Raw genomic sequence first — 20,085 nt, forward strand, 5'->3', positions numbered from 1 at the left:
AGTTTCTTCGGAACCTGAAAGGTCTAAAGGTAGATAAGTCATCTAGATCAGATGGTATATACCTCAGCGTTCTGAAGGAGATGGCCGAAGAGATCGTGGAGGCAATAATAGTGAGCTTTCAAGAACCACTAGATTCTGGAATGGTTCACGAAGACTGGAAAATTGCAAATGTCACTCCCTTGTACAAGGAGGGAAAGAGGCAGAAGAAAGGAAACTATAGGTCTGTTAGTCTGACTAAGTGGTTGTGAAGATGTTGGACTTGACTATTAAGGAAGAGGTCTCAAGGTACTTGGAACCACGTGATAAATTAGTCTGTAGTCAACATGGTTTCCTCAAGAGAAAATCTTGCCTGTCAAATCTGTTGGAATACTTTGAAGAAGTAACAAGCAGGATAGACAAAGGAGAATCGGTTTATGTTGTATACTTGGATTTTCAGAAGGTCTTTGACAAGGTGCTACACATGCGGCTGCTTAACAAACTATGAGCCCATGGTATTACAGGAAAGATTCTAGCATAGATAAAGCAGTGGCTGATTGACAGGAGGCAAGGAGTGAGAATGAAGGGAGCCTTTTATGACTGGCTGCCAGTGACTACTGGTATTCCACAGGGGTCTGTGTTGGGACTGATACTTTTTATGGTATACGTTAATGATTTGGATGATGGAATTGATCACTTTGTTGTAAAGTTTGCAGACAATATGAAGATGAGTGGAAGAGCATGTAGTTTTGAGAAAGTAGAGAAGCTACAGATTAGACAAATCAAGAGAATGGGCAAAGAAATGGCAGATGGAATACAGTGTTGGGAAATGTATGGTCATGCACTTTGGTAGAAGAAATGAAAGGGTTGACTATTTTTATTGGAAAGAAAACTTTTAAAAAACTGAGACACAAATGGACTTGTGAGTCCTTCTGCAGGAATCCCTAAAGGTTAATTTGCAGGTTGAGCCTATGGTGAGGAAGGCACGTGCAATGATAGCAGTTAGTTCAAGGGGCCTAGAAAGTAAAAGCAAGGAAGTAATGTTGAAACTTTATAAAGCACTGGTGAGGTCTCACTTGAAGTATTGTGAGCAGGTTTTGGCCCCTTATCTTAGAAAGGATGTGCAGAATCTGGAGAGGGTTCAAAGGAGGTTTACAGAAATGATCCTAGGATTAAACGACTCATCATATGAAAAGTGTTTGATGACTCTGGGCCTGTATTCACTGGAATTCAGAAGAATGAGGGATGACCTCATTGAAATCTATCAAATGGTGAAATGCATTGATAAGGATGGATGTGGAGAGGATGGTGGGAGAGTCTAAGACCAGAGAACACAGCATCAGAATAGAGGGGCATCTTTTTAGAACAGAAATAAGGAAGAATTTCTTTAGCCAGAGGTTGGTGAATCTGGAATTCTTTGCCACAGGCAGTTGTGGAGGCCAAGTTTTTATGTATGTTTAAGGGAGAGGTTGATAGATTCTTGACTGTCACTGCATGAAGGGAGAAGGCAGGAGACTGGGGCTGAGAGGAATATTGGATCAGCCATGACGAAATGGCAGAGCAGACTCAATGGGCCAAATGGCCTAATTCTGCTCCTATATCTTATGGCCTTATGACCTTATCTTGTCATACCCTATCATAATGCCTCCACAATCTCTTCAGCTACCTCTTTCAGAACTCTCGGGCATAATCCTTCTGGCCCAGGTGATTTACCAGCCTTCAGACTTGTCTTTAGAATGTGGCAGAGAGCTAGAACACATGTAGGAAACTCACACGGTCACAGGGAAAAAATAAAAGCTCTGTACAGACAACAGAGGAATTGAACCCTGGTCACCGGTGCTGTAATAATGTTATGCTGACCGCTACACTAGCATGCTGGTCTCCAAACACTCATTTCCCCAGAACTCAGCAGGAATCACTCAGCTCCTTCCTGTGATTCTGTTTCATGACACCTGTTATAAAAGGGAAACCTTTTTTTTTGCAATCATAAATAACATTCCAACATTCTGTCATGTGCCCTGAGGCCTCTGCGGCTTGCCGTAGACTGCTGAGCGTCTAGGGTACTTGAGCACCTGTATTTACTCATCGCTATTTTAACTGGAGCCATTAAGCCCTTGTGCTTTCGGTTTAATCTTGTCAAACTAATTGTGACTGGCACGTGTTTCCCACTTTCTATGATTACTTAAAGAGGACTCTCATTTAGTGCCCAAGTTGGAGTCACTCTGTTGGAGAGAATGAATTGTCTTGCAGTGAGGCTCTGTTGGCATTCCTTTGTCTCATCACTTCCATCTCCTGCCATTCCTCTGCTCCTTCATCGAGTTGAGAGCCTGCAGTCCACAGCTCCTGGGTTGAATCGGTGGCAGTGACCTCTGTGACAGAGAGAGCCTGCCGTTCCCTCGTCTTGTCCTCCGAGAGCACACCGTGACACATGCATGGAAGCCATTCACCCCAGCTTGTACATCCTAGCTAAAAAACTGCACTTCAAATTAATCTTGCTTTCCTGATCCTGATCCTGAACATTTTGGCCCTTCTGGTGCTGGTGCCTCTTCCCAGCCACCATCAATGCACCTAATTCTCCTCCCTACTTTATATTGTACCTCACTCATCTGTAATAATCAACATGGCTGCTCCAGGTCAGCAAACTTTGAAGCAGCCCGTAGGGTTAACTGGCCTGCTGCTGTGATCAATCAATAATTTCACAATAGCACAAATATATTTTCAAAGAACGGACCACCAACTTGTAAATCATGGCGCCTGGCATGCATATTTTGAATCAATAACTTACCACACGTCATCTGGAGATGTTCAGTTTAAACTTTTAACCCATTTCCTGCAATAACATAACTCTGCCCATCAAGGAGATTGGATCATACCAGCTTAGGTTTTAACCCTGAGCTAAACTTCCCACCATCAACACTATGTTGATGGGTAAATGGGCAAATCGTTTTAGTCATGATCCTAAATCATTGGCATACATCATCAAAGGAGCCAAATACTGAACTCTACAAACCAATTGTAAGTAATACTCTCAAGTGCTGAAGCTCCAGGTAATCATTATCCTTTGCTTTCTCTCAATGACCCAATTTTCAATACAACTTGCCAATTTTTCTTGGATCACAGAGGTGTTTACTTTCCTGATAATTTTCTAGGTAGAAGGTTGACAAATGTCTTGTTAAAATGTTTGCAAACTGCATCAAAAGTGGATAGAAAATAGCATCCCATCGTCCAAAGAATAATCTCTGGACTGTTGCCTGTGCCACGTGCTAGTTCATCTACCTTATTCCATATACTGCGGCCATTCACAACTAACACTTTCACTTTCAGTGTTAGTTGTGAATGATTTGGATGATTTGGCAGATGAATAAGTGACTGAGGAATTAGTCACAAGGGGAAAGGTTTCAGATTTCTGGATTATTGAGATCTCTGCTGAGGAAGGTGTGACTTGTACAGGAAGGACAGGTTACACCTGAACCCGAGGGGGACTAATATCCTTGTGGGCAGGTTTGCTTGAGCTCTTGGGGAGGGTTTAAACTAATTTAGCAGGGGGATGGGAACCAGAGTGTCAGGGCTGAGATGCAGTGTGTAGTGAGACTGTGAGGAAGGACAGGCAGATGATTGGGAAAAATGCAGTCAGTGGGATGCGTTGAAATGTAACATGGGGGCAAAATCAAAGAGGGTGATGAATGCAGGACTGAAAGTGTTAGTTGTGAATGGCTGCAGTATACGGAATAAGGTAGATGAACTTTCAGTGCAGTTAGATATCAGCAGGTATGACATTATGGGCTGAAAGAAAATCATAGTTGGGAGCTGAACACACATTGTATTGAAAGGACAGGGAGTCATGGGGGGTGGGGGGGGGAGAATCTATTGGTAAAACATGAAGTCAAATACTTAGAAAGAGGTGACATTGGATTGGAAGATGTGGAATCTGGTTGGAAGATGGTTGGAGTTAGGAAACAGCAAGGGTAAAAAGCCCTGATGGGAGTTATATACAGGCCTAATAGTAGCCTCGATGTGGGGTACAAATTACAAGGGGACTAGGAGAAATCGACAGTAGCAGAAAATTGCATTTACAGTGGCCATAGGATTGACTTCAACGACACAAAACTACTGTGCCCTGGGACCACCTGGTAAAGGAAGCCATTGAAATACAACTGGAGGAAAATAATGTTAACAAAGACAAAAGTCTTGCTCTAAGTAAGAACTGGATTTAGATTGTGAACGAGGTGGAAGAGCAGGAACCTGATTGGATGAGTACCAACTGATCAGAAGGGATTGTCAATGGAGGTATAAATACCATTGAACTGATGTGCTCAGGTATCATCCCTGAAGGACAAGGCAGAGTTTGTCATTGAAATGTTGATCACAATCAATACTTGTATCCAGCTTGAAGTCCAAGAAGAGTTTATTCGTCATATATGCCAAGCAGGCACAAGATCCTTTTTCACTGATTTAATTGGTTCAGCATGACATTGTGGGTGGAACCTCCTATTCCTGGGCTGTACTGTTCTATGTTATACCACATCCATTTATTTTGCAAACTGTTTCAAGTAGTAAATGAGTTCTTCTGGGTAATCTCTTATATTAAGGGGTAAGTTCAGTGAATTTTTTCCCATTATTTTACACAGTGACTTTGGTGCAATTATGTTTAATGCAACTCAATTACTAATCATCAGTCTTAATGACAAAAAGCAAGTATTCATCTGTGACTACCAGGCACAAATCTTCAATGGGATATTTTTGCAAAATATAATTTATGCTGGAAACTTACAATGAAAGCAACAAGTTGAGCAGCTTTTGTGCAGAGAGAATCAGACTGATATCTCAGATCAATAGCCTTACATCAAAATTAGTTTATTTTATATTTCCTTACCTTTCCTATCAAGAAAAATTCTGTTTTGTAAACTTTATTCTTCAAGGTATGATTGAACAATATTTTTTAAAAAAGATTTCCCATCGCATAACTCATATTTTCACATTTAAATTTTCATTTGAAATCTACTTAAATTGCAGTTTCACTTATTTATGCTGATTTTAAGATAATTCAAGTTCAAGATTGTGTCATTTCCTGCACACGGGTTTAAGGGGAATAAAATAATTGTTACTCCGGATTCGATACAGCACAAAAAACACAAAAGATAAAGAGCATGATAATAATAATAATAATAATGAATAAAACACACAATAAATATAAGTACATAAGATAGCTCAAAACATAACTTGATTATGTGTCCATAAAGTGATGCTAGGCTGCACATAAGGAGACTGATGGGAAATAATAAGGTAGTGGTGGAATTAATGGGTGGAGGCGTCAATCAGCCTTACTGCTCGGGGAAAAGAACTGTTTCTGAGTTTGGCGGTCCTGGCGTAAATGCTATGTAGCCACCTTCCTGATGGGAGTGGGACAAATAGTCTGTGAGCAGAGTATGTGGGATCCTTCGTGATGTTACTGGCCCTTTCTCCTGCACCTTTCTGTATAGGTGCCCTTAATGGCGGGTAGGTTGGTACCAGTGATGCACTGGGCAGGTTTGACTACCTGTTGTAGAGCCTTCCTGTCCATTGCAGTGCAGTTTCCGCACCATGCAGTGATGCAGATTTTTGTGATACTGCAGATCTGTAGAATAACGTGAGCATAGGTGCAAACATTGATGAAATACTTCAGCGAGATCCACCGAGATAAATATCGCTCAGCCCAAACAGTGTGACTATCCTCATCAGAATAAAAATTGTGTCTTGGAATTATTTCTGTTCATCTGAAAATCATCTGGAGTAGCAAACAAGCTCTTGAATTGGCAGTTTATAAGAAAGTCATTACCTCGCTTGGTATGACACAAGGAAGCCACATTAGATTTTTGAGTACAGAAGTGGAATTTAGCATAAATCTGAGAATCACTGGAAAATAGCCAACTGCCAATTCCCTACAGACAAATCTCACATGGGTGTTCAGAAGACTCTCTCAGATAGTTTCTTCCCTTCCTTTCATTGTTCTTTTCCTTTGTCCTTTTCCATATAAACTTTTGCCAATGAGATTGTAGACTTATGAACATGTCACTGGGACTGGAGGGCTTGGGTTGTAAGGAGAGACTGAATAGGCTAGGGCTTCCTTTCCTGGAGTGTAAGAGGTTGAGGTGTGAGGTTATGGAATTTTATAAAATCATGAAGGTTATCAAAAGATGAACACCGAAGTTTTTTCCCCCAGGTTAAGGGAGTCCAGCCGAGAGGGCATAGGCATAGAGTGAGAGGGGGAAGATTTAAAAGTGATCTGAGGGGCAACTTTTTCACAAAGCGAGTAGTGAGTATATGGAATCACCTGCCCGAAGACGTGGGAGATGCATGTACAATTACAGCATTTAAAAGGCACTTTTCTCTGTTACATGGATAGGAAAGGTTTATAGGGATATTAGCCATACAGGCAGATGGCTCAGCTTCTAACTTATTGTCTTGGACATGTTGGGCTGAAAGGCTAATATCTGTGCTGGATAGCTCTATGACTCTATAACAATGGCATTCTCTATGATGCACTTCGAGCTGAATTGCTGGGGTTCAAAAGATCACACTTGGTGTTAACTGCATGCAGATAAGCAATTTGCTGAACTGCTGTCCATGTGTTCATCAGCATTTATGTACCTCTCCCCATTTTGTTGTTAGGTAGGTTACACCATGCACACCTTTTAAAACATTCAAAAACAAAATCAGCCCCACTCACAGCTAAACAAAAGGAGTGCGGGCCTGGATTCTGTGTGTCTTGTATCAAAGAGAGAAGTCAATAATCCAACATATGGCTTTCCTCTGTTAGTTCTTGTTTGGCCACAGCAGGAGACTGATACCACTGAGAGAACTAATGCAGAAGGAAAAAATAGACCTTAGAGACAATTCCGCAAGGGAGACAGTGGTGGTGACATCATGTCACCGTCTGTCACAGGGGATGGCACAAATCTGAAATATGTTATTTGTCAATGTGAAAGAGGAAGAAACCTACCCTCAAACTGTGGTTTATGAGTTACTATCAGTCACATTGGTGTTTCAGTCTGCTTTGCTGGTATTATTTTTAAAATTCATGAACACAGTTGAGTGAAGTTAAAAAAAATCAACAGAGAGGCTGCTGATCCTTAACTCCCAGCTAGAAGAATAAACACAATCCACTTCATTAATAAATTATCTCATAGTTAATAAGCAGTATGAAAGGTTCAAATGGTTTCTGAGTCTTCTTTGACTGACTGAATTGGGAACAAGCTCTTAGCCCCTAAGTGTTGGCTTCTTAAGCAAATGTATTTGAATTCCAATAAGAACTCTATACGGTGCTGATAAATGCTCTGCTATAAGCTCATGTCTGATCTTTTGCTTCAATATTACTTTACTACGCAAACCCCAAATTCTTTATTTCCTTTAATATCCAAACGCTTATCAATCACCATTTTGCATTGCTGAACAAGACCACACTATCTCCCTGAGCAAACACCTCAAAGATTTGCTATGCTCTGGGTGAGAAAAAAAATTCTGATCTTGCTTCTAAATGGCCTCTCTCTTATTTTGAGAGCATTGTCCTCTGGAAACCAGCATCCATGAACTAAACCTATCAAGCTCACTGTGATCACCGCCCATCCTTTTAAACAATTAGAAGTATTTGCTCAACCAACACACACAAAATGCTGGTGGAACACAGCAGGCCAGGCAACATCTATAGGAAGAAGTACAGTCGATGTTTCAGGCTGAGACCCTTCAGCAGGACTAACTGAAAGAAGAGATAGTAAGAGATTTGAAATTGGGAAGGGGATGGGGAGATCCGAAATGATAGGAGAAGACAGGAGGGGGAGGGATGAAGCTAAGAGCTGGAAAGGTGATTGGCAAAAGGGATACAGAGCTGGAGAAGGGAAAGGATCATGGGCGGGAGGCCTAAGGAGAAAGAAAGGGGGAGGGAAGCAACAGAAGAAGATGGAGAGCAGGCAAGGAGTGATTGTGAGAGGGACAGAGAGAGAAAAAATGAGAGAGAGAAAAGAAGAAATAAAAGAGAGGGAATAATAAATAAATAGATAGATAGATAGATAAGGGATGGAGTAAGAAGGGGAGGAGGGGCATTAACGGAAGTTAAAGAGATCAGTGTTCAAGCCATCAGGTTGGAGGCTACCCAGACAGAATATAAGGTGTTGTTCCTCCAATCTGAGTGTGGCTTCATCTTGACAGTAGAGGAGGCCATGGATTGACATATCAGACTGGGAATGGGATGTGGAATTAAGATATATGTCCACTGGGAGATCCTGCTTTCTCTGGCAGACCGAGCGTAGGTGTTCAGCGAAACGGTCTCCCAGTCTGCGTCGGGTCTCACCAATATATAAAAGGCCACACCGGGAGCACCGGACGCAGTATACCACACCAGCCGACTCACAGGTGAAGTGTCGCCTCACCTGGAAGGACTGTCTGGGGCCCTGAATGGTGGTGAGGGTGGAAGTGTAAGGGCAGGTGTAGCACTTGTTCCATTTACAAGGATAAGTGCCAGGAGGGAGATCGGTGGGAAGGGATGGGGGGGGGGGGGGAGCTAATGGACAAGGGAGTCGCGTAGGGAGCGATCCCTGAGGAAAGCAGAAAGAGGGGGGGAGGGAAAAATGTGTTTGGTAGTGAGATCCCGTTGGAGGTGGCGGAAGTTACGGAGAATTATATGTTGGACCCGGAGGCTGGGGTGGGGGTGGTAGGTGAGGGCAAAGTATTTGCTCAGTCTGCTTTATCTCTGTTCATAGGATAAGCTCAATCCCAGCAAACAATCAGGTGAGCCCTCTTATTCCTCCAGTGGCAATTACTCTTCCTTGCGCACAGAGTCCAGATTGACACATTCCTTTTATCAGTTGGTATTTATATACAGTAATTAGGTACAGTGTCAAAGTAAGCTAATCTCAGTATAAAAACAGAAAACACTGAAAAGATGCAGCTGGTTGGACAGCAACTGTGAAGAAAGAGTTAACATTTCAGATTGACAACTATTTTGTCAAAAAAAGGAAAGTTAGAAGTCATGTGGGATAAGTAGAGAATACACAGAATGTCTGGATAGAGCCCATGAGAGAGTACATGACACAACAGGCAGTGTTGCCAGCTGAGAGAGGGTGGTGAATGCTTGCTAACTGTTAATGATCCCTCTGGGGGAGGGGACGATGAATTAGGGACCAAGGGGAGAAAAGAAAACTGTGTGTGTGTGCGTGCGTGCGTGCGTGCGTGCGTGCGTGCGTGTGTGTGTGTGTGTGTGTGTGTGTGTGTGTGAGAGAGAGAGAGAGATTATGCAGAAAGTTTGAAGTTAATAACTCATCTCCTTCTACCTTAGGCCATGAACATTCAATCACCCCTGATGAGTTATTAACTTCAAACTTTCTGCATAATCACTCAAAGAGTTGAGCTGCATGTGAGTGTAACGAGAGCTGTACCTTCTACCTTAGGCCACGAACATATCAATCACCCCTGATGAGTTATTAACTTCAAACTTTCTGCATAATCACTCAAAGAGTTGAGCTGCATGTGAGTGTAACGAGAGCTGTACCTTCTACCTTAGGCCACGAACTTATCAATTCTGGAGGTCCAAGATCCGCATGCTCCATGACCGCTGGACTAAGTGTGTAAATGTAGGAGGGGACTGTTTTGAAAAATAAATGCGCTAGGTTTTCTAAAATTGACTCCTTCTACCTTAGGTCACAAACTTATCAATCAGCCCTCATATATTAAGAGCAAAAATGATAGTAAAGGACAAAATTGGTCCACCGGAAGATCAGTGTGTTAATCTATGCATACGGCTGAAAGAGAAGAGGGAGATCTTAAATGGATTTTTTGTATCTGCATATACTTGGAAGTCAGACACAGAGTCTACAGAAGTGAGGCAAAGCAGCAGAGAGGTCATGGAACTTATTCAGATTACAGAGGAGGAGATGTTTGCTATCTTGAAGCAAATTCGAGTATAAAAATCATCAGTCCCTGTGGGAGTCTAGTGCAGAAATTGCAGGGATCCTAGCAAATATATTTAAAACATCCTTAGTCATGGCTGAGGTGCTGAAAGATTGAAGGATAGCTAATTTTGTTCCATTTTTTAATAAAGGCTCTAAGAATAAAGGTTCCAAGCCTGACATCAGTAGTAGAAAAGTTATTGGAAGATATTGTAAGGGACTGAATATATAAGTAGACAGAGACTGATTAGGGATAATCAATATGGCTTTGTGCATAGTAGGTCATGTCAAACCAATCTTATAAATTTTTTCAAGGAAGTTACCAGGAAAATTGATGAAGACAAGGCAGTGGATGTTGCCTACGTGGTCAAGGTCCTGCATGGGAGGTTGGTCAAGATGGTTCAATCACTCAGCTTTCAAGATGAGGTAGTAAATTAGATTAGACATTGGCTTTGTGGGAGAAGACACAGATTGGCAGTAGATGATTGCCTCTCTGACTGGACTAGTGGTGTGCCATAGGGATCAGTGCTGAGCCTGTTATTGCTTGGTATCTATATTAATGATCTGGTTGATAATGTGGTAAACTGAATCAGCAAATTTACAGTTGACACCAAGATGGGGAGAATAGTGGACAACAAGGAAAACTATCAAAACTTGCAGCGGGATGTGGAGCAGCTGGAAAAATGGGCTGGAAAATGGCAGGTGGAGTTTAACGCAGGCAAGTGTGAGGTGTTGCACTTTCGGAGGACCAACCAGGATAGGTCCTACACAGTGAGTGGCAGGTCACTGAGGAGTGCAGTAGAACAGAGGGATCTGGGAATACAGATCTGTAATTCCTTGAAAGTGGCATCACAGTTACATAGGATCATCACAAAAGCTTTTGGTGCATTGGCCTTCATAATTCAATGTATTGAGTACAGGAGTTGGGATGTTATTGAAATTGTATAAGACAGTGAGGCATAATTTGGAGTATTGTGTCCAGTTTTAGTCACCTGCCTACAAGAAAGATGTAAATAAGTTTGAAAGAATGCAGAGAAAACTTCCAAAGATGTTTCCGGGACTTGAGGACATAAGTTATAAGATAAGGTTGAATAGGTTAGGACTTTATTCCATGGTACATAGGAGAATGAAGGGAGTTTTGATAGGTGTATACCAAATTACTAGTTAGTGAAAATGCAAGAAAACTTTTTACACTGAGGTTAGGTGAGACTATAGCTAGAGGTCAAGGGTTATGGATGAAAGGTGAAATGAAAGGGGAACATGAGGGAGATCTTCTTCATTAAGTGGGTGGTATGAGTGTAGAACGAGCTGCCAGTACAAATGGTGTATGTGGGTTCAATTTCAACACTTAAGACAATTTTGAATAGATACATGGATTGAGGTATAAGGAGGGCTTTGGGCTGGGCATAGGTCGATAGAACTTGGTAGATTAATGATTTAACACAGAATAACTTGTTTCTGTGCTACAGTGTTTTTATGACTCTATACCTTATGGTCTCATGACATTAAGGACAGTCAGTCAACATTATTGGAGAAGCCAATTTGGATATTGCTTACGCTACTGAAAGGACAATGATTGCACAAGCAGGGATAATGAGAGCAAGAATGGACAAGCTATAATTATGCCGTTTGTGGGAAATTGGCAATGAAGCGAACATCTGTGTAATAAATTGCACAAATACTCATGTTCAGTGACAGGACCAAAATCAGAAATGGGTGGATATACAGGAAATACAATGCACAGATGTCCAGGGTCAGTACTAGGTGGAGTGTGGACAGGAAGGAAGCACAAAGTATGTAGAGAGATGGACACAAAATATTTAGATTTTAGAACCTGACAGCAAATATTTAGGTTATCAATATGACTGCTACATATTAGATACATATAAAGGTGAAAAGATAGGGAAAATTTAATCATTTGGTGCCTTTTAGTTACTAATGATCTGGAATTTGAACATAATTTCTATTGTAAATCATTAATGCAAAATTCCACCCGACCCAACATGCAACGTTAAACAGTGTTATTCTTGCACAATCACAGAATGAAACAACTGCAGTGATGATGTCAATCTGTGTGTAATACTCACTTAATGTCTGCCCTGCTAGTCTGGGTCTCACTTCTGCATTTGCGAGTTGATCAGAGAAAATTTGGTCTGAATACTTCAGTCAGAAGTATTTTTGGATCTCAATAAACTGCAGTTCATGTTTGGGAAGATTGTTGGGACTGCCATGATTGCAGAGATTCTCTTAGTACCTTTTGTTCAATATGTATATTTTAGTCATGATTCTTCGGGGCTCTGGCTTGAGTGGAAAGCAAAAGTCAAAAACTTGTAAGCAGTTTTCTAATTGCCAAACAAACTTCTACTGTCTGCAGCATGCCAGTGGCAGTTGCATAATATCAAATGAAAAAGATTCTTCGTGTTAGTAAACAATTATCTTTCTTGCACTATTCAACGCTGTCTTGTTATCACCACACTTTATGAAGGTTTTGGCTCATAGCCACAACAGGGTCTACTGCAGATCTGTTGCTAGCCTCAGTTGTATACTAACTTTTCTGTTAGCACAGGTAAGATTGAATTACCTATTGTACTACTTTGTTAGATTTTAATTTGCAATTGCCAGTGTAAACTTCTGCCATACTCTGATGTAAGAACTTGATAAAGTTCTATAAAAGGTGTTTATGACCCTGATACATAAAACGCACAAAGAAAACTTTTGTGGCCTAATCTGCTTAGTATTTCAAGCATTTTTTCTGTTTCTGTTTTAGATTTCTAGCACCCAGTTTTCTTTTGGATTTTCACACCATTTCCTTTGTGCTTTGTAGTGTTATTTATGTGGCTTCTTCTTCAATTAACCTCCTCGCTGTCTGTCATGTGAATCGGTAAGTAACTCCTTCAGAAAGCCTTGCAGGTACTCGTTGTGGTATAGTCTTGACGTACAGTATACAGTACTTAACCTTCCTTTGATTAGTAACTACGGGGAAAATTAGCAAGGCTAGATTAATGAAGCAATGGAAACCAAACTCTGCAAAAAAAAAGTCCCCAACTCTGTCACTCTGCTATATGCATGAACTTGATTTGGATGGAGGTGGCCATTTGACGTGATGACTACTGGTTGCACTGCACGTTCACTGAATTACAGTCCTCCAACAAATGTTCAGAGAACTTTCATTTTCTTTCCAAGTATGAGGTTGTGGTTTGACATTAAAAAGTGCATCATTTTTAAGTGTCATTCAGTTGATTTATTTATTGTACTTTACTTATTTATAAGTATTGCACAAATGGGCCCTTCCAGCCCTATCAGCCAAGCCAAACCACCCAGCAGCCCCCGATTTAACCCTAGGCTGATCACAGGACAATTTACAATGACCGATTAACTTAGTAACCTAGATGTCTTTGGACTGTGGGAGGAAACCAAAGCACCGGAAGAAAACCCATGCATTCCACGAGGAGGATGTACAAACTCCTTACAGAGGATGCCAGTATCGAACCTTGAACTCTAACTGCCCAAACTGTAATGGCATCATGCTAACCGCTACTCTATCACCGTTTGAACCTGTAGTGGAGTCCTCTGTGCAAATGGTTTTATGCGGTGCTTGTGTTTATGCAGTGAAGCTGCTTAAGTTCAAGATCAAGTTCAAGTTCAGTTTATTGTCATTCAACTGAACACATGTATCGTCATGGCTATCCCTCAAGGTCAAGGGTGATGCTATCCCTCAAGGTCAAGGGTGATGGTCTTCATTCTGTTTCCACAGAGCGAAGACGCTTGTGCATGTGTTTTAATGTGTACTTGATGTTGCACTCCAAGAAGCACACAATACTTCACAAATCAACCAACTGATTCCAATGGCATGGAGACCACGATGATTGGAACTGATGGATTTGTTGCAGCCTTCATCCGCCTTCACAGCCGTTGAGTTCGAAGTAACTTCATCCGCCTGTTCCACCGTTAAGGTCTTGGTTGGATTGTTCTTTGTCAGGGGCTTACCCTCGACCTTACCACCATGGGTGACCCTACCAGGAGCGTAGCTCCAGACGGCATCGCTCTCGGGATCTCAGGACCACACAAGCTTCTCCACCACGACAAGGTGACAATCCACGGAGAAGACACTTGTATGCCATCAAACGAAACAATTCTCCTCCGGACCAAGGTGCACAACACAGTACGTATAACTCACTCACCTAACACAAAAAGTAATATTACCAAAAATAAATCAGCAAATAATAAGGTACATTCATGACACAAGTTAAAAAGTAAACAGTACAATGTCATTGGTGCTTCATACATGATGAGACCTGGGTGGTGACAGGGAGTTCAGTAGTCTTACAGCCTGGGGAAGAAGCCATTTACCACCTGAACAGTCCTTGTCCTATAGTACATCATGCCTGGTGGTAGGGGGATCAAAAAAGTTGTTGGACAGATGGGAGGGATCATTGACAATGCTAAGGGCCCTGCGTACATAGCGCTCCTGGTAAATATCTCTGATGGGTGGAAGAGATTCTCTCAGCAGTCCTCACAATCCTTTGTAAGGGCTTCCAGTCAAATGCCTTACAATTCCCGTACCAGATGGTGATGCAGTTGGTCAGCATAATCTCAATAGTGCTCCTGTAAAAATTGGTTAGAATGGGGGAAGGGAGGAAAGCCTCCCTCACCTCAAACTCTTCAGAAAGTGAAGGTGCTGCTGTGTTTTCTTGACCAAAGAGGTGGTGTTGAGGGACCAGGTGAGGTTGTCTGTTATGTGCACTCCCATTGTACATCTGTGATTTCAATCCATGTACAACAATTAAATGTACAAAAATCATGCAAAAAACAGAAATACTATATATTAAAAAAAGGGCCAAGGGTTCAATATCCATTTAGGAATCGAATGGCAGAGGGGAAGAAGCTGTTCCTGAATCGCTGTGTGTGTGCCTTCAGGCTTCTGTACCTCCACCCTGATGGTAACAGTGAGAAAAGGGCATGCCCTGGGTGCTGGAGGTCTTTAATATTGGACACTGACTTTCTGAGACACTGCTTCCTGAAGATGTCCTGGATGCTTTGTAGGCTAGTACCCAAGATGGAGCCGGCTAAACTTATGACTCTCTGCAGCTTCCTTCGGCCTTGTGCAGTAGCCCCCCACCTCCCCCACCCCCAAACCAGACAGTAATGCAGCCTGTCAGAATGCTCTCCACGGTACATCTGTAGAAGTTTTTGAGTGTATTTGTTGACATGACAAATCTCTTGAAACTAAATAAAGTATAGCTGCTGCCTTGCCTTCTTTATAACTGCATTGATATGTTGGGACCAGGTTAGATCCTCAGATATCTTGAAACCCAGGAACTTGAAGCTGCTCACTCTCTCCACTTCTGATCCCTCTATGAGGATTGGTATGTGTTCCTTCATCTTACCCTTCATGAAGTCCACAATCAGCTCTTTCATCTTACTGATGTTGAGTGTCAGGTTGTTGTTGTGACCCCACTCCGCTAGTTGGCATATCTCACTCCTGTACACCTTCTCGTCACCACCTGAGATTCTACCAACAATGGTTGTATCATCAGCAAATTTATAGATGGTATCTGATCTATGCCTAGCCACCCAGTCATGTGTGTATAAAGAGTAGAGCAGTGGGCTAAGCACATACCCCTGAGGTGCACCAGTGTTGATCGTCAGTGAGGAGGATCTGTTATCACCAATCCACACAGACTGTGGTCTTCTGGTTAGGAAGTCAAGGATCCAATTGCAGAGGGAGGTACAGAGGCCCAGGTTCTGCAACTTCTCATTCAGGATTGTGGGAATGATGGTATTAAATGCTGAGCTATAGTCGATGACCAGCATCCTGACGTAGGTGTTTGTGTTGTCCAGGTAGTCTAAATCTGTGTGAAGAGCCATTGAGATTGTGTCTGCCATTGACCTATTGTGGTGATAGGTAAATTGCAAAGGGTCCAGGTCCTTGCTGAGGCAGGAGTTCAGTCTAGACATGACCAACCTCTCAAAGCATTTCATCACTGTAGATGTGAGTGTTACCAGGTGATAGTTATTAAGGCAGCTCACATCATTCACTGATATAATTGTTGCCTTTTTGAAGCAAGTGGGAACTTCATTCCATAGCAGTCTGCTGGCACCAGTCTCAGCACTGGTGCCAGCAGACTGCCCAGATGGGGCTTTAGATGGGCAACCTGGAAGGTGAGATTAACACGCATGGTGCGTGGCATCTGAAGATGGTAAGTAACTTGGTTGATCCGACAAAGAACCTTGGACCATCCAAAGACGTTTCCAAGACTCAATCCACAAAGGAAGGTCTTTGGTTGAGAGCCAGCCCCTTTGACCAGGATGGAAGGAAGGCCCCATCTGCCTTCGACAATTGACATGCCTATGTTATTGCAAAGAGGCCTTCAGCAAGGCTGCTTGAGCTTTCCTCTACTTCTGCTGCAATGATGGACCAATGGTTCAGCAGATGGGACACCCACCTCAGACTCTTGCTCAGGAAACAGAGGGAGTGGATAACCAATCTGACACTCAAAATTCCTGTGGAAGGGCACAGAATGTTATGAGCAAACTCTGCACAGAGCCGGTGATCATTCCAGGTGGTTGGGTTACCTGTCACAAGGCACCTCAGGATCTTCTCCGGTCCTTGTTGGTCCTCTCCTTTTGCCAACTGGACTGGAGGTGAAATCTTGAAGAGAGGCTGACTGTAGCTCCAATGAGCTGGCAGAAGACCTTCTAGAACTGTGAAGTAAACTGCGGGCTCCATCACATCCTGGGGAAAGCCGTACACTCTAAGCACGTGGAGCAGCATAAGTTCAGCCATCTCCCAAACTGGGGGAAGCTTGGGTAGGGGTTGAAAGTGGCAGGCATTGGAACTACGGTGTTACCTTGCGATGGTGGCAGATCGGTAATGAAGCCCATGGAGATATGGGATGAGGGCTGAGAAGGAATGGGCAGCTGGTGTAGCAGTCCTGGTGGACGTGATCTGGGCTCCTTGTGCAGATATAACAGGTTATCATGTATGACTTAACATCCCCATCATGCCCGCCTGCCCAAATTGCCTCTTGATGAACTCCACTGTTTGAGAAGTCCCCAAATGTCCTGGAATATGTGACGTGTGCTCCTATGTATCATATCTGAAAGGACATATTTAGGGATGTACAAGTGACATAGTGGACCATTACCTGGGTCTGCATCCTGCCATTGTGCTCTCCTCACAATGGTCTCAACCTACCATTGGATCAATGTCACCAGTCTGGACCTCAGGAGGCTGGGTTCTAACATGGTGACCCGGTCTGGCTGTTCAAACTGCCTGGAGAGGGCAACTGGTTCTTCAAACCTGGATGATAGGTAATAATAAAACCAAAACAGGAGAAGCCATCGAGCCTTGTGTGAACTTAACCACTTTACCTCTTGAACATTGACCAGGGTTTTGTGGTCAATCCAGACCACGATTGGATGCATGGCCCCCTCCAGCTAATGTCTCAACTCCTCCAGGGCTAATGTCACCACCAACAGTTCTCTATTCCCTGTGTCATAGTTCCTCTTCACCAGAGAGAGCAGAAAGGACAGGGATGGAGTATCTGGTCAGCCAGAGGTCATTGTGAAAGAACAAGCCCAAGCCCGTGTCTGAGGCATCTACTTCAACAATGAAGGGCAGCTCTGAGTCGGGAAGGACAAGGACAGGAGCTGTTGTGATGTGATGCTTGAATTCCTGGAAATCTACCTCATCTTCTGGGTGCAGTGAAATGGGCCACAAGTTCCCTTTGCTAGACCAATAAGGAGATGTGATGGAACTGAAATTACAGATGAACCTCTGGTAAAAATTAGGGAATCTCAGAAACCACTAGAGCTGCTTGATTATGGTGTGTTATGGCCAATCCCTGACAGCCTGGGTTTCCTCAGATCCTTTCCCCTTAGAGACAAAAAACCCATGGAAGGTGACGGGAGATGTGTAACTCACTGTTTCCTACTTTGAGGAATATTTGGTTTTGAAAGTCACATCAAACATGTTGGACACGTTGGTTGTACACGTTGCGGATGATGAGTGTATCTTCCAGATACAGTACATGAAGACAAAGTGATTGATCATCTCTGAGAACATCATGATAAGGGCCAGGAGGACCACTGGGGCATTGACTAAAACTATCAGCATCATGAGAAGTTCATTGTGGCCAGTGAGGGTTTTAAAATGTGGTCTCGATAGCTGTGGTCATCAGTAGCAAGCGGTACTGGTTCTTCTCTGTGATCACAGAGAGGCCTTCATAATTTAAACATGGTCAGAGTCCACCATCCTTTTTCGCCATGCAGAAGCTGCCCACACCAGCAGGGGATGTGAAGGGACAGATTAATCCAGATGCTAAAGCATCTTGAACGTACTCTTCCATTGCCACCCTTTCTGGAGCTGACAGGGAGTTGAGTCCTCCTTGGGTGGACAGATTCCAGGAAGCAATTCAATGACGCAGTCACAGGTTTGATGAGGCATGAGTGTTATAGCCCTTGTCTTACTAAAAACCTCTAGCAGGTCTGCATATTCAAGAGGAACTTGGGACAATCAGGAAGAGGCAAGATGCAGCCCAGCAGGGGCAGGAAGGCAGGAAGACCGGCAGCGAGATGACCATCCATGGAGTGCACCAGTGAACCAGTCCATTAGCAGTTTGGGAAGGGCTAACCAGTAGGATCTTAATATCAACACAGAAGAACAAATAAGGTGAAACTGGATAGTCTTGATATGTTCTCCTCTATGTAGGCAGATGGGAGCAGTGAGGTGGCAGAGACTCCCAGGGCACAGAAGACTTCTGTTCAGAACCTTGGGCATGACTGATTAGAGAGCCTCAGAGATGTCTTGCTAACCGGAAGTCCATGTTATTGTGTTGAACAAACTCAGTATTCAATGAAATGATACCCTCAGTTCTAATGAACAACCTCCAAACCCTGGGCCTCTGTATTTCCCTCTGCAACTGGATCCATGACTTCCTCACGAGGAGATGACAGTCTGTGCAGATAAGTAATAACATTACTTTGCTGATAATCATCACTGGCACACCTGGAGCATGTGTGCTTGGCCCACTGCTCTATCCTCTACACCCACGTTTGTGTGGCCAGGCACAGCTCAAACACCATCCATAAATTTGCAGATGACACAACTATCGTCAGCAGAATTTCAAATGGTGACGAGGAGTTGTACAAGAGCGAGGTAGTTCAGCTGGCTGAATGGTGCCACAGCAATAACCTTGCAGCAGGAGATGGAGGTAGACAGCACAACCCCAGATGCAGCATACCAGGCTGCAATGGTGGAACCGGTCACAGACATACTTTCCCTGGATGGGTCTGGCTGTTTTCCCGTCAACTCAGGACAGGCAGAATGGTAAAGGCTCAGCTCAGCAGTACTTTTCCTTGGGAGATCATCCAGTGGGGCCTTATGGATAGAACTTAGAAACATGAAGGGAGTGGTCACTCTGATGGATTGTATTGTCTGCAATAGTCACCCGGAATTGGAGGAGCAGATTTACAGAGAGGTTGCAGTTGTGCAAACTTAAAAAGGGAGTATTAATGTGAGATTTTAACTTTCCGAATATTGACTGGGCCAACTATAGTCTCAATGGACTTATTAAAAAGTTCAAGAAAGACTCCTTCATCAATAGAGAGAGGATGGGAAATAAGGTAGGCAAATGGCTGAAATGTCTGTCAACAAGCACTTTAAGTCCAGCAAACATAATTCTATTATTTTTTAAATAGTTATGGAGAAGGATATGACTTGTACATAGCTTAAGGTCCTTAAACTGGGACTGAGCAAATTCTTGAGTGATTAGTTGGGATCTTACAGGAGCTTGACTGAGTGCGGCTGTTTGCAGGGAAAAGGGTTTCTGCCAAGTGGGAAGCTTCTAAAAGAGGGATGTCAAGAGTTCAGGGCCTGTACACTCCTGTCAGGGTGAAGCACGATCCCGGCTGGTTTCAGAAACCCTGGCAAATGAGAAATATTGAGTTTCTAGTCAAGAAAAAGAGGGAAGCATATGCACTTGGGAACTAGCGAATTAGTTGATGGCTACAAGAACCGTAGAAATACACTTACAAAATAAGTTAAGAGGGCAAAAAGAGGATTTGAGAAGGATCTGGCAGACAGGATGAGGCAGAATCACCTGAGATTCTGTTGGTGTATGAAGAATAAAAGCATGGCTTGAAAATGATGGAAACCAAGGAAATGGGGCAAATGAGTGGTGTCATCTTT

This window comes from Hemitrygon akajei, chromosome 8, assembly GCF_048418815.1.
Source record: "Hemitrygon akajei chromosome 8, sHemAka1.3, whole genome shotgun sequence".
In the NCBI taxonomy this organism is placed as follows: Eukaryota; Metazoa; Chordata; class Chondrichthyes; order Myliobatiformes; family Dasyatidae; genus Hemitrygon; species Hemitrygon akajei.